Source organism: Ranitomeya variabilis, chromosome 3 (assembly GCF_051348905.1).
Source record: "Ranitomeya variabilis isolate aRanVar5 chromosome 3, aRanVar5.hap1, whole genome shotgun sequence".
Lineage (NCBI taxonomy): Eukaryota > Metazoa > Chordata > Amphibia > Anura > Dendrobatidae > Ranitomeya > Ranitomeya variabilis.
Genome location: NC_135234.1, coordinates 774,759,240 through 774,775,371, shown reverse-complemented (window position 1 = coordinate 774,775,371; position 16,132 = coordinate 774,759,240). Strand labels below are relative to the sequence as shown.

The window sequence follows — 16,132 nt, the reverse complement described above, 5'->3', positions numbered from 1 at the left end:
CGCTATCACGATAATATAAATATGCCATATTTTGAGTGTACACCTAGAAGATTCCATGACTTATAAGACACGCTGTAGGCTTTTCGACCCCCCCTCTTCACACTGCCTAGAAAGCTCTTCTTTTCACTGCTCCGCGTGGTAGATGGTACGGCTCTGAGTTCGGTCAGCCGCAGTTCATGGTTTCTCTGGGCCTCTTGCTCATCTCGGCTTGTGCCTCCTGCTGGTATTGCTGGATCAGCCGCATGTATCCATCACGGTCGTCGGCGTGGAGTTGTTCCGTGGCCACTTGCAGGTGGGGGTCCAATCCACCCCGTTTGAAAGTAGGGCCGGCATTCGGTGGTTGGACCTCTGCTGTAGCACTATTTTCGCTTGGGCCGGCTTCTGCATCCGCTGGGCTCTGAGCGATTTCCAGTTGCACCAGAGCCGCGACCAGTTGGCTTTTGTTTTTGCCTGTGGCGTCAATCCGTCTCAACCCGCAAAGGGCAATTAGACTGTCCTTGTTATGCTGCTTATACCAGTCTTCTCCAAGCATAGCCATGGTTGCCAAATAAGATAGCATAGAAAAACAAAGAGGAAGGGAGGGGTAACCGCCTCACACACTATTGTCTCAGGACTAATAAACACTGAGTTTGTTCTCCAAAACTTTTTGCGCAAAGTCCTCGCAGGAACTGTACAAGATTTTAGTGAGAGGAAGGATTGCTTAAACCAGATCACTAATGCTCTATTATCTCACCGCTGCCACCAATATGTCATGAACTTGGTTTGCTTGGTTGCCCCCGGTTCTTTAGTGAAGGGGATTTATCTATATCACACTTCCCAGTTCCGGTTTGGAACTTGCAGCTCTCTTACGCCCACTTTACCCTCAGGTCAGTCAGGGAACTGCACCTAGGGTAATTAGTCGCCAGAAAGGCTGCCTGCTATGTAGTGGCTGGGGGGCACACACTACGGTGAGGGTGATATAATTATTCCCAGCCGCAGCCGAGCAATACACTTTTATAAACCCCGTTCCGTCGCTGCCAGCTTTACCCAACAAGCTCAGTACAGTCTGCTGCCACCAGCTCCCATTGCTTAATCAGTAATGGGTCAGGAGCGAACCCAATTAGTAGCGTAATTTACTTTAGAGGATGTGAAAGTACGTTATAGAGCACGGAGAAATGAAGCTAGTCATTTTATACACTGCTCAAAAAAATAAAGGGAACACTAAAATCCCACATCCTAGATATCACTGAATGAAATATTCCAGTTGTAAATCTTTATTCATTACATAGTGGAATGTGTTGAGAACAGTAAAATCTACAAATGATCAACGTAAATCACAACTAATATCCCACGGAGGTCTGGAGTTGGAATGATGCTCAAAATCAAAGTGGAAAATGAAGTTACAGGCTGATCCAACTTCAGTGGAAATGCCTCAAGACAAGGAAATGATGCTCAGTATTGTGTGTGGCCTCCACGTGCCTGTATAATCTCCCTACAATGCCTGGGCATGCTCTTGATGAGGCGCCGGATAGTCTCCTGAGGGATCTCCTTCCAGACCTGGACTAAAGCATCCGCCAACTCCTGGACAGTCTGTGGTGGAACGTGATGTTGGTGGATGGAGCGAGACAGGATGTCCCAGATGTGCTTGATTGGATTCAGGTCTGGGTAACGGGCGGGCCAGTCCATTGCTTCAATGCCTTCATCTTGCAGGAACTGCTGACACACTCCAGCCACATGAGGTCTGGCATTGTCCTGCACTAGGAGGAACCCAGGACCAACCGCAGCAGCATATGGTCTCACAAGGGGTCTGAGGATCTCATCTAGGTACCTAATGGCAGTCAGGCTACCTCTGGGGAGCACATGGAAGGCTGTAATCCAAAGAAGAAGAAAAAAGAGAGGCAGCACTCACCGATCTTCCGCACTCAGTATCTTAGCACCCCCAGCCGTGAAGATTTTATTGTGAGTAATAAATTTACCTGTCTCAGAAGATCGGTGAGTGCTGCCTCTCTTTTTTTCTTCTTCTTTGGATTACTCCACATGTCTATTCGGCTATAGCACTCGGAATCTAAAGACCAAACCTCCACTGCAGGTGAGCAGTTCAAGCTAATTGATAGAGGCGGTGGAGCGGTCTAAATTGTTCTTTTTACTACATGGAAGGCTGTGTGGCCCTCCAAAGAAATGCCACCCCACACCATTACTGACCCACTGCCAAACCGGTCATGCTGAAGGATGTTGCAGGCAGCAGATCGCTCTCCACGGCATCTCCAGACTCGGTCACGTCTGTCACATGTGTGTTGTGAATTCCGTCTGGGCTCCCTCTGGTGGCCTTTAGCGATACTGCGGGTCTGGAGCTGGGCTCAGCTGCCTCATTTCCTGCTATGCTGGTTCCTATTTAACTCCACCTGGACCTTTACTTGTTGCCTGCTGTCGTTGTGTTCAGTACTGGTTGTGACCTCTCCTGGATTTTCCTGGTGACCTGTCTATTTCTGAGAAGCTAAGTTTTGCTACTTCTTTTTGCTCATTGTTTCCTTGAAAATGTTTCTCAGTATATGATGTGTTCAGTCCAGCTTGCTTATATGTGATTTTTCGCTTGCTGGTAGCTCTGGGGAGCAGAGTGCGCCCCTCACATCGTGAGTCGGTGTGGGGGTTCTTGTACTTTCTGCGTGGATAGTTTTTGATAGTTTTTGTACCGACCGCACAGATCCCTGCTATCTTCTGTCTATTTAGTGTTAGCGGGCCTCATTTGCTGAAACCTGTTTTTCATTCCTACGTTTGTATTTTCCCCTTAACTCACCGTTATTATTTGTGGGGGGCTGCCTAAACTTTGGGGTTATTTCTCTGAGGCAAGTGAGGCTTTGCTTTCTCTCTAGGGGTAGCTAGTTTCTCAGGCTGTGAAGAGGCGTCTAGGTTTTTAGGTAACGCTCCACGGCTGCCTTTAGTGTGTGTGGATAGGATCAGGATTGCGGTCGGTATAGTTCCCACATCCCCGGAGCTTGTCCTACTGTGATGAGGGAACAGCCGCCATCTTGGACGGGCATACTAACACAGATTGGCGTGACTCCATTTTGTCTCCTGGTCACAGGTCTGCAGAGAGGAGTGCTCCTGGCCCCCACCTTTTCTAATGGACATAGTGCCTATTAGTATGGTAATCGGCTGAGCTCAGTGTAGATTGCAGAAGGTACTTCAAAGCTCAGGGAGGAAGCCACACCAGCAGGGGGCTTGGAAATGCCTGGGGGCTTAATTAAACCACGCATGTCAAGTGGCCACTGGATACACATCTCTTATGGCTGTCCAGTCAAACTGTCTACAACAGGGAATCATGAATTATGGACGCATAATCCGAGGTACCGGCTCATAAAAATATTCCCCTCGTCCTAAAGAAATTGTGCATCTAATAGTGCGACTCCTGTGTCCGTGGGGGGTCTGAAACCCGAGATATAGAGATCAGCCTCCCACAGGGACCGAATGGGTCCAGGTTTGATCCCTGTACGACCGGCAGAACAAACCACAGGCGCTGGTACTGCCCGGGTACTGATCCGATCATCCTGAGAGAAGTTATCCCATTTATTAGATATTGGAATAAATCTTGCAGGGAGGCAGAGGGGTGGAGATTGCTAAGTCCACCCAGCTACAGGGGGAGGGACACGGCAGGGTTAAGAGCTGGAACATGTGGAGAGTGGGACACACAGAAGATGACCAGCTAAGAAACAGGGCATGCCAGCCAGAGGGGGGCAAGCACACGCTTTCTGGGGGCTGCCCGGCAACTAAAGTTTTGGACCTGCGGAACGCTGCGCCCCCCGGCTTCCACAAGCGACCTCTAACCTGGTAAAGTGACCTCCAGCTTTATACCTTAAGCCTTGTATCATTGTTGTTATATTGTACTCTGACTGTAACTCTTGATATATTGTGATTGTATATTTCTTGTAATTACCTAGTGCGCCCTTAAGGCAATTAAATCATAAATTAATTTTGGGCTGATTCTTTTACTCTGATTGCGAATCCTAGAATACCCAGTGTGGGTAACAGGGCAGTCTCCCCGGCGGCCATTTGCTCTAGGTGCAGTTCCCTTACTGACCTGAGAGACAAAGGGGGCGCTGGAGAGCTGTGCCTGTGTAGTGACGTCACGGATTGGTGACGTGGGAGGAACAGGGGCTTCCTTCACAGTGGTGGCAGCGTACGTGGGATCAGAGTAATAGTGTGCGTGGGACTCCTACTCCCAGACACTAAAGACTGCCAGTGGTAACTTTCACTGCTGGGGTCTTAAGGTCAGCCCAGCACTAGACGGTCAGAGTGTAAATATAATAAGTTGTGTGCAAGGTCAGGGTTACAGCTGTGTCAGTAACCAGAGGTTCCAAAGATGGCAGAGGGCACCAGGAGTGCAGTGAGCGCGCAGGCCAGTGCTATGGTCGATGAGGAGGTGGTGGTGGACTTTACTGTTCAAGGCGAGGGGGAGCTCAGCCCAGACTCCCCAAGGAGCCAGCCACCCGTGCTTAGTCCGGCAAGGGACTACCCACCACCTACCCGCCCCAGCCTGTCCACCTCAGAGGCCCTTGTTGCAGCGGCAGTGGCACGTCTCGAGGCGGGTAATGAAGACGCCTATATGAGACTCATGGCAGCTGCAGAGAAGCCGTGAAGCGGCGGAGCAAGAGCGTGCAGAACGCCGTGAGGCAGAGGAGCGAGAGCGTGCAGAACGCCGTGAGGCAGCGGAGCGGGCAGAGAAAGCTGCAGAGCGGGCAGCGGAGCAAGCAGCGGCAGAGAGAGCAGCGGAGCGCCAGCACCGACTGGAGATGGCTCAACACGGGCTCCCGCTGGATGCCCCAGCACCACCCGAGTCCAGGGTTTCCAAAGTCCGGGCCGAGGACTTCCCTCTGCTTGAGAAGGATGGAGACCTGGATTCCTTCTTGCTGGCCTTTGAAAGGACCTGCCTTCAACACCATCTGGCCCCGGCTCAGTGGGCAAGATACCTGACCCCCCGTTTGAGGGGTAAGTCCCTGGAAGTTTTGGGGGACTTACCTGCCAGGGCGGAGCAGGACTACAGCAGCATCAAGCGGGCCCTGATCCAACACTACAACCTCACCCCGGAGTCCTACCGCAAGAAGTTCCGGAGCCTGCAGCGGGGCCCAAAGGACACCTGGACCGACCACATGCGGGCGTTGCTGAGAGCTGCCGAGCACTGGACCTCGGGTCTAGCGCTCACCACCCGCCAGGAGGTCCAGGAACTGTTCGTCACGGAGCAGTTCTTGTGGAACTGCTCAGAGGACCTCCAGCAGTTCCTTCGTGACCGGAAACCGAAGGGGGCTTCTGCTACAGCCGCCCTGGCAGATGAGTATGCCAATAACAGGGTGCCTGAGCCGAAGAAGCCTGCCAGCAGCACCTGGAGAGGGGGTAAGCCCAATCCTGCCCGTTTCCCCAGCCCCCAGACTGCAAGGGGTGTACCCCCCTGCTGCCCTCTCCAGGCCAGGCACAGAACCCAGACGTTGCCATCACTGCAACCAGCTGGGACACTTCAAGTCTGCATGTCCCCAGCATCTTAAGGCCCCATCCCTGTCCCCGAAACCGTCCACTGTTTTATGTGTGGGAGGGGGTGGTGGGAGGTCCCTGGACAATTACCAACCCGTCACTATCGGCCGCTCAGCGGTCATGGGACTGCGGGACACAGGCGCTGAACGAACCCTGGTACGTCCTGAGGTGGTGTCCCCTCAAGACTTGGTACCGGGAAAAACCCTTTCCGTCTCCGGAATTGGAGGCGTGGAACCGGCGCTGCCTGTCGCCAAGGTGTTTTTGGACTGGGGCGCCGGGAGGGGAGTGCGGGAGGTGGGAGTAACGTCAAATATTCCTGCCAATGTATTACTTGGGACCGATTTGGGGCGGATAGTGTCTCAGTATGTGGCCACTGAACCCCCAAGTTCGGCTCCCCAAGAATGTCATGACTCTACTGTGAATGTTGATGTGTTGAATGTGCCTCCAACAGTGGGGGAGGGAGTGAAACCTGAGGGTAATCCATGCACGGACACCACACACACAGGGCTCACAGGGAGGACAGGTGAGGAGACTGTAGGGGAGAGCTCAGAGGTGGAGGGAGGGGCTGCTATGGGCAGTGTAGGGCCCCTAAGTGAATCCAGCCTGCTGAGTCTAGGGCCCCTGCAGGAAGAGGAACAGGCCATGGGGGGAGGAGGCGTCCCGGGAGAGGAGCCACCAGGTAAGACCCCAGGGCAGGAGTTCCCCACACCCGGGATGTCAGGAGGGCAGGGAAGTCTGCCTGACCCGGCGACTTGGTCAGGAGCCGGGGGGAAGCAGGCGCTACCCATGGGCACAGCGGTCGTGGCCGCTGTCACCAGGAGTGGGAGCGCCGGAGCCCAAGGAGCCTTGCAGAGGTCCGAAGGCTTCCCCCTCTCTGACCAAGTGGCGGCCGAGTCAGACAGCGGCCAGGAGACAGATCCCGGGGAGCTGACAGCGGATGTGGCAGTGTCGTCCATTCTCGCCACATCGAGTCAGGGATTTCAGGCAGCGTTGGAAGCTGATGCTAGCCTGAAAGCTCTCAAGGAGCAGGCGGCACAGCCTCCTGGGGAGTCAGACCGCGAGCGGGTGGTCTGGGACCAGGGATGGCTGTTCCAGGTACCGGTCCAGCAGGGTTCACCGGAGGCATGGCCCAGGGACCGACAGTTAGGGGTACCCTATCCGCTCAGAGACAGAGGAGGCGGCAGGGACAGCCTCAGGGAAAGAGAGGAGGCAGAGACAGCCTCAGGGAAAGAGAGGAGGCAGAGACAGCCTCAGAGAGGGACAGAGGAGGAGGCAGGGACAGCCTCAGAGACAGAGAGGAGGAGGCAGAGACAGCCTCAGAGAGAGAGAGAGGAGGGGGCAGGGACAGCCTCAGAAAGAGAGAGGGAGAGGCAGAGACAGCCTCAGAGAGAGAGGGAGAGGCAGAGACAGCCTCAGAGAGAGAGGGAGAGGCAGAGACAGCCTCAGAGAGGGACAGAGGAGGAGGCAGGGACAGCCTCAGAGACAGAGAGGAGGAGGCAGAGACAGCCTCAGAGAGAGACAGAGGAGGAGGCAGGGACAGCCTCAGAAAGAGAGAGGGAGAGGCAGAGACAGCCTCAGAGAGGGACAGAGGAGGAGGCAGGGACAGCCTCAGAGACAGAGAGGAGGAGGCAGAGACAGCCTCAGAGAGAGAGAGAGGAGGGGGCAGGGACAGCCTCAGAAAGAGAGAGGGAGAGGCAGAGACAGCCTCAGAGAGAGAGGGAGAGGCAGAGACAGCCTCAGAGAGAGAGGGAGAGGCAGAGACAGCCTCAGAGAGGGACAGAGGAGGAGGCAGGGACAGCCTCAGAGACAGAGAGGAGGAGGCAGAGACAGCCTCAGAGAGAGACAGGAGGAGGCAGGGACAGCCTCAGAAAGAGAGAGGGAGAGGCAGAGACAGCCTCAGAGAGGGTCAGAGGAGGAGGCAGGGACAGCTTCAGAGACAGAGAGAAGGGGGCAGAGACAGCCTCAGAGAGGGACAGAGGAGGAGGCAGAGTCTGCCTCAGAGAGAGAGTGGAGGAGGCAGAGACAGCCTCAGGGAGAGACCGAGGAGGAGGCCGAGACAGCCTCCGAAAGAGAGAGAAGGCCGAGACAGCCTTAGAGAGAGAGGAGGGGGCAGAGACAGCCTCAGAGAGAGACAGAGGAGGAGGCAGAGACTGCCTCAGGGAAGGAGAGAAGGAGGCAGAGACGGCCTCAGGGCGAGACAGAGGAGGAGGCAGGGACAGCTTCAGAGACAGAGAGGAGGGGGCAGGGACAGCCTCAGAGAGAAAGGAGGGGGCAGAGACAGCCTCAGAAAGAGGGAGGAGGAGACAGAGGCAGCCTCAGAGAGAGGAGGAGGAGGGGGCAGAGACAGCCTCAAAGAGAGACAGAGGAGGAGGCAGAGACTGCCTCAGAGAGACAGAGGAGGAGGCAGAGACAGCCTCGGAGAGAGACAGAGGAGGGGGCAGAGACCATGGTAATGCTGATGGGTTGTCCCGGCAAGGAGAAGGTGCGGAAGGGCGCACGGGGGAACACAGGAATGTGATGCGCCCTCTAAAGCAGGGAGGTGTGATGAGGGAACAGCCGCCATCTTGGACGGGCATACTAACACAGATTGGCGTGACTCCATTTTGTCTCCTGGTCACAGGTCTGCAGAGAGGAGTGCTCCTGGCCCCCACCTTTTCTAATGGACATAGTGCCTATTAGTATGGTAATCGGCTGAGCTCAGTGTAGATTGCAGAAGGTACTTCAAAGCTCAGGGAGGAAGCCACACCAGCAGGGGGCTTGGAAATGCCTGGGGGCTTAATTAAACCACGCATGTCAAGTGGCCACTGGATACACATCTCTTATGGCTGTCCAGTCAAACTGTCTACAACAGGGAATCATGAATTATGGACGCATAATCCGAGGTACCGGCTCATAAAAATATTCCCCTCGTCCTAAAGAAATTGTGCATCTAATAGTGCGACTCCTGTGTCCGTGGGGGGTCTGAAACCCGAGATATAGAGATCAGCCTCCCACAGGGACCGAATGGGTCCAGGTTTGATCCCTGTACGACCGGCAGAACAAACCACAGGCGCTGGTACTGCCCGGGTACTGATCCGATCATCCTGAGAGAAGTTATCCCATTTATTAGATATTGGAATAAATCTTGCAGGGAGGCAGAGTGGTGGAGATTGCTAAGCCCACCCAGCTACAGGGGGAGGGACACGGCAGGGTTAAGAGCTGGAACATGTGGAGAGTGGGACACACAGAAGATGACCAGCTAAGAAACAGGGCATGCCAGCCAGAGGGGGGCAAGCACACGCTTTCTGGGGGCTGCCCGGCAACTAAAGTTTTGGACCTGCGGAGCGCTGCGCCCCCCGGCTTCCACAAGCGACCTCTAACCTGGTAAAGTGACCTCCAGCTTTATACCTTAAGCCTTGTATCATTGTTGTTATATTGTACTCTGACTGTAACTCTTGATATATTGTGATTGTATATTTCTTGTAATTACCTAGTGCGCCCTTAAGGCAATTAAATAATAAATTAATTTTGGGCTGATCCTTTTACTCTGATTGCGAATCCTAGAATACCCAGTGTGGGTAACAGGGCAGTCTCCCCGGCGGCCATTTGCTCTAGGTGCAGTTCCCTTACTGACCTGAGAGACAAAGGGGGCGCCGGAGAGCTGTGCCTGTGTAGTGACGTCACGGATTGGTGACGTGGGAGGAACAGGGGCTTCCTTCACACCTACTATTCAGGTTTACCTATCAGGTCAGTTTGGTGATCCTACCACCGGATCATAACACATGTGCTCAGTGTGAACCTGCTTTCATCTGTGAAGAGCACAGGGCGCCAGTGGCGAATTTGCCAATCCCGGGTGTTCTGTGGCAAATGCCAAGCATCCTGCACGGTATTGGACTGTAAGCACAACCCTCATCTGTGGACGTGGGGGACGCAGACCATCCTCATGGAGTCGGTTTCTAACCGTTTGTGCAGACGCATGCACATTTGTGTTGTGAATTCTGCTCTTGGGCTCCCTCCGGTGGTTGTAAGTGGTAGTGCTGCTGTCTCTGAGTCGCAGCATTTGTCAGGTGTGTTCACTTTTTGCAATTTTGACTGGGCTATTTAGTCTTGCTTCACCCTTTAGTCAGTGCCAGTTGTCCATTGTTCCTGGAGGATTCACATCCCTGCCTGGTCTCTTCTGCTTTGCAGTTCTTTTCAACAAAGATAAGTTCTGGCCTTGATTTTGCTGTCCACATGCTGTGGTCTTATTGTTCAGTTATTTTCCATGTTTGGTCTTGTCCAGCTTGGTCTGTATAAGGATTTGTTTAGCCAAGCTGGTATCTCTGGAGATGCAGATATACCCTCCATGTCTTTAGTTAGCTGTGGAGTTTTTGTATTTTCTGTGGTGGATATTTTCTAGTATTTTAATACTGACCGCATAGTACTCTGTCCTGTCCTTTCTATTTAACTAGAAGTGGCCTCCTTTGCTAAATTCTCATTTCAGTCTGTGTATGTTTTTTTTCCCTCTCCTCTCAGTCAATATTTGTGGGGGTCTGCCTGTTCTTTGGGGATTTTCTCTGAGGCAAGATAGTTTTCCCTTTTCTATCTCTAGGGGTAATTAGTCCTCCGGCTGTGTCGAGATGTCTAGGGAGCGCTAGGTACATTCCACGGCTACTTCTAGTTGTGGTGTTAGGTTCAGGGTCTGCGGTCAGTACAGGTACCACCTTCTCCAGAGTACGTACCATGCTGCTCTTAGGCCACCAGATCATAACATTTGTGGTCTGCTGGAGGTCATTTTGCAGGGCTCTGCCAATGCTCCTCCTGTTCCTGCTTGCACAGAGGCTGAGGTAGTCCTGCTGCTGGGTTGTTGCCCTCCTATGGCCCTCTTCACGTCTCCTGGTGTACTGGCCTGTCTCCTGGTAGCGCCTCCAGCCTCTGGACACTGACACACAGCAAACCTTCTTGCCACAGCTCGCATTGATGTGCCATCCTGGATGAGCTGTACTACCTGAGCCAGTTGTGTGGGTTGTAGAGTCCGTCTCATGCTACCACGAGTGTGAAAGCACAACCAACATTCAAAAGGGACCAAAACATCAGCCAGAAAGCATTGGTACTGAGATGTGGTCTGTGGTCCCCACCTCCAGAACCACTCTTTTATTGAGGGGGTCTTGATAATTGCCAATAATTTCCATCTGTTGTCAATTCCATTTGCACAACAGCAGGTGAAATATATTGTCAATCAGTGTTGCTTCCTAAGTGGACAGTTTGATTTCACAGACGTTTGATTTACTCGGAGTTATATTCTGTTGTTTAAGTGTTCCCTTTATTTTTTTGAGCAGTGTATATTTTACTCCAAAAGGTAGGCAGTGTTTACAAAAGTGTAAAAAGATATAAAATGAAACCATTATGTATATACAGATGATTACAAAATAAACAGGGATTAAAGGAAGAAAATTAACTTACAGTTCTCTGATATCATGGATGACCATGTGGCTGGAGTGAGGGGAGCATATGTCCCAATGCATCACAGATGTGTCTCTCAGCTAGTTCCCTGGACAAAGGCTAGTGCAAAAGGAGTTCCCACTCACTTATACCCCCTGGTCGTGACATCACTAAGTGGGCAGAGCTATGGACTCCACTCCTACTTTCTCAGAGAGACTCAGAGTTACGGAACATTCATATCCGCCGTAGCTCCAGGATGCAACCTCGTATAGCGACGACGGAATTACCATTGATTATGTTTTGAGATTAGCATTCTATTAAGACCAAACATCACCTGGCTATGCAACGCGGATAAGCTATAATTCGTTTCTCGGATACCAATGGTACGGGAAATTAGACAACGCACTGGGTGATGGCCCGGCCGATGCAGAGGCCAAAAATGTATTTGTCCTGCTTCAGGACCTAAGCTGCACGATTATATACCAGTTTAAGAGAACAAAGGGAATGCCCCCCCCCCCCCCACCATGCTAATTGCACAAAGCGGAGTAGGCCTGCTCACAGCACACTGGTCTCACATAACAGCTGCATGCAGGGAGGAGGGAGCAGTGAAAAGAAGAGCTTTCTAGGCAGTGCGAAGAGGGGGATCCAAAAGCTCACAGCGTGTGTCTGAGAAGTCATGGAACCTTCTAGGTGTATACTCAAAATATGGCATATTTATATTATCGTGACACTCGCCGGCACAGACCGGGGAACAGAAGCTTGGGAAGCCATGCCGGCCTCCCAGGAAGCCTGCCTCTCCCTGGGGAGAAGAGAGGCCGACTCTGGGCCTCCTGCTGGAAGTGCTGGAGCTCACGAGACAGGTGCCGCTCCTAGCAGGGTGTGACTGATTGTGGGCACCTGTCCTCCAGTCACCTCCCCAGTAATGGCTGATAACAGGGAGTAATAGATTATAGTCTCCTGTCCTACAGTCACCTCCCCCAGTAATGGCTGATACCAGGGAGTAATAGCTTGTAGTCTCCTGTCCTACAGTCTCCTCCCCCTGTAATGGCTGATACCAGGGAGTAATAGCTTGTAGTCTCCTGTCCTACAGTCTCCTCCCCAGTAATGGCTGACAACAGGGAGTAATAGCTTGTAGTCTCCTCCCCAGTAATGGCTGACAACAGGGAGTAATAGCCTGTAGTCTCCTCCCCAGTAATGGCTGATAACAGGGAGTAATAGATTATAGTCTCCTGTCCTACAGTCTCCTCCCCAGTAATGGCTGATACCAGGGAGTAATAGCTTGTAGTCTCCTCCCCCAGTACTGGCTGATAACAGGGAGCAGTAGGCTGTGTTCGGGGGTGGGGGCCATTCTGTGCTCCTGTGTGCAGCGTTGTCGGTGTCATTATTGCTTTGCTGTCATTTCCGCACATTGCACAATCCCTGCTCTCACAGCTGCTCACATTGTTTTGTCAATGGTTTTTCTGTGTATTAAGTTCGTTGCTCGCTGAATACACACAGGCCATAGACTTTCCACAGTTGGGACTTTGTTACAGTTGCGTACTTTTCATAGACACAGCACAGCTCAATCGGGCAGCCCCCAGCACTGTGCCTCTAAATTCTGCCTATGATGTAACCGTGTCGCTGTCCTCAGCAGTCATTGACCTCAAATGTCACAACCTGCTTCTGTCCACAGAATATGTAGAAGCAAAGCACAAACCTGCCAGAGGGCGGCGCCACCGAGCGTCGAGTCAGAGCCACTAAATGTGGCCACCACTAGGGGGAGTAAAGAGATCAGCACCCACTGTCAGCTACAGCATTATCCCTGTGCTCCCCCTAGTGGTGACTGTGCAATTCTCCACTGATATCACCGCTCCTCTTATATCCCCCTGTACTGTAATAAGATGTGATATCACCGCTCCTCTTATATCCCCCTGTACTGTAATAAGATGTGATACCACCGCTCCTCTTATATCCCCCTGTACTGTAATAAGATGTGATATCACCGCTCCTCTTATATCCCCCTGTACTGTAATAAGATGTGATATCACCGCTCCTCTTATATCACCTGTACTGTAATAAGATGTGATATCACCGCTCCTCTTATATCCCCCTGTACTGTAATAAGATGTGATATCACCGCTCCTCTTATATCATCCTGTACTGTAATAAGATGTGATATCACCGCTCCTCTTATATCACCTGTACTGTAATAAGATGTGATATCACCGCTCCTCTTATATCCCCCTGTACTGTAATAAGATGTGATATCACCGCTCGTCTTATATCCCCCTGTACTGTAATAAGATGTGATATCACCGCTCCTCTTATATCCCCCTGTACTGTAATAAGATGTGATATCACGGCTCCTCTTATATCCCCCTGTACTGTAATAAGATGTGATATCACCGCTCCTCTTATATCATCCTGTACTGTAATAAGATGTGATATCACCGCTCCTCTTATATCCCCTGTACTGTAATAAGATGTGATATCACCGCTCCTCTTATATCCCCTGTACTGTAATAAGATGTGATATCACCGCTCCTCTTATATCACCCTGTACTGTAATAAGATGTGATATCACCGCTCCTCTTATATCACCCTGTACTGTAATAAGATGTGATGTCACCGCTCCTTATATCCCCCTGTACTGTAATAAGATGTGATATCACCGCTCCTCTTATATCCCCCTGTACTGTAATAAGATGTGATATCACCGCTCCTCTTATATCCCCCTGTACTGTAATAAGATGTGATATCACCGCTCCTCTTATATCCCCCTGTACTGTAATAAGATGTGATACCACCGCTCCTCTTATATCCCCCTATACTGTAATAAGATGTGATATCTCCGCTCCTCTTATATCCCCCTGTACTGTAATAAGATGTGATATCACCGCTCCTCTTATATCCCCCTGTTCTGTAATAAGATGTGATATCACCGCTCCTCTTATATCACCCTGTACTGTAATAAGATGTGATGTCACCGCTCCTTATATCCCCTGTACTGTAATAAGATGTGATACCATCGCTCCTCTTATATCCCCCTGTAGTGTAATAAGATGTGATATCACCGCTCCTCTTATATCCCCCTGTACTGTAATAAGATGTGATATCACCGCTCCTCTTATATCCCCCTGTACTGTAATAAGATGTGATATCACCGCTCCTCTTATATCCCCCTGTACTGTAATAAGATGTGATATCACCGCTCCTCTTATATCCCCCTGTACTGTAATAAGATGTGATATCACCGCTCCTCTTATATCCCCCTGTACTGTAATAAGATGTGATATCACCGCTCCTCTTATATCCCCCTGTACTGTAATAAGATGTGATATCACCGCTCCTCTTATATCCCCTGTACTGTAATAAGATGTGATATCACCGCTCCTCTTATATCCCCCTGTACTGTAATAAGATGTGATATCACCGCTCCTCTTATATCCCCCTGTACTGTAATAAGATGTGATACCACCGCTCCTCTTATATCCCCCTATACTGTAATAAGATGTGATATCACCGCTCCTCTTATATCCCCCTGTACTGTAATAAGATGTGATATCACCGCTCCTCTTATATCCCCCTGTACTGTAATAAGATGTGATATCACCGCTCCTCTTATATCCCCCTGTACTGTAATAAGATGTGATATCACCGCTCCTCTTATATCTCCCTGTACTGTAATAAGATGTGATATCACCGCTCCTCTTATATCCCCCTGTGCTGATTCTGGGTCCGGCCTCCATTTTCTCCCCTCGTTCAGGTTCCTCCACGTGACTCTCAACAACCAATTAGGTTTCAGTAGGTTAGAATGCTGTACCGTGATTGGTTGATTTCAATTACATGGTTGTAAAATAAACTCTGAACTCTGGTTGCTATGGCAGCGAGGCCGCCTTTTCTCAGTCATGCTGGTTCTTGTGCTGCCAGAGGCCTAATTCATACACAGAGGGAGGAGCGGCGTCACCTCAGAAAAAGAAAATTATCGCTACTTTTCTCTGTTGTGCTCGATACTCCAGCCGGTTCAGTTATTATATTTTATACAGTATATATAACGACCTACTTACCGCCACAGCTAACGGACAATACTCTGTAGTCCTCCTCCTAGACCTGTCCTCTGCCTCCTACTACAGATCCTCTCCTCCTTTGTCATCAGAGACCTCGCCCTATCCTGGATCTCCTCTTACCTTTCCAACCGCACATTCAGCGTCTCCCACTCCCACACTACCTCCTCATCCTGCCCTCTCTCTGTTGGAGTCCCCCAAGGCTCTGTTCTAGGACCCATACTCTTCTCAATCTACACACTTGGCCTGGGATAACTCAAAGTCCCATGGATTCCAGTACCACCTCTATGCTGATGACACTCAGATCTACCTCTCTGGCCCAGACGTCACCTCTCTGCTGTCCAGAATCCCGGAGAGTCTATCAGCCATATCCTCCTTCTTCTCCTCTCGCTTCCTCAAACTCATTGTGGACAAATCTGAACTCCTCATCTTTCCTCCATCACATAAGATAGATCAGGTAAGGAAGATCTATCTTAATTAATGACATCACACTTTCCCCCGTACTGGAAGTCTGGTACCTCGGAGTAACCTTCGACTCTGCCCTGTCCTTCAAACCGCACATCCAAGCTCTTTCCACCTCCTGTCGCCTCCAGCTCAAAAATATCTCCAGAATCCGTCCTTTCCTCAACCTTCAATCTACTAAAATGCTTGTGCATGCCCTCATCATCTCCCGCCTTGACTACTGCAACATCCTTTTCTGTGGCCTCCCTGCTAACACCCTTGCACCTCTCCAGTCCATCCTTAACTCTGCTGCCCGACTAATTCATCTCTCTCCTCGCTACTCCTCCGCTTCCCCCCTCTGCAAATCTCTTCACTGGCTCCCATTCCCTCAGCGTATCCAGTTCAAATTACTAATACTGACCTACAAAGCCATCCACAACCTGTCTCCTCCATATATCTCTGAACTAATCTCCATATATCTTCCCTCACGTAATCTCCGGTCCTCCCAAGACCTCCTTCTCTCCTCCACACTTATTCGCTCCTCACCCAACCTCCTCCAAGACTTCTCCCGAATATCCCCCATCCTCTGGAATTCTTTGCCCCAACACGTCCGACTATCAACCACATTCAGATCCTTCAGACGGAACCTGAAAACCCATCTCTTCAGGAAAGCCTACAGCCTGCACTGACCCTGCTGCCTCCTCACCACTACCGAAGCCACCGCCTCACCAACACCGGAGCTACCGCCT

The 16,132-nt window shown here is 51.1% G+C and overlaps 1 protein-coding gene across 8 annotated transcripts in view; it reads left to right on the top strand.

Annotated features, from left to right (window-relative positions):
* The window catches only part of ARAP1 (ArfGAP with RhoGAP domain, ankyrin repeat and PH domain 1), a 209,480-nt gene that overhangs the window by 59,345 nt on the left and 134,003 nt on the right, over positions 1–16,132 (top strand). The gene's annotated exons all lie outside the window — the stretch shown is intronic.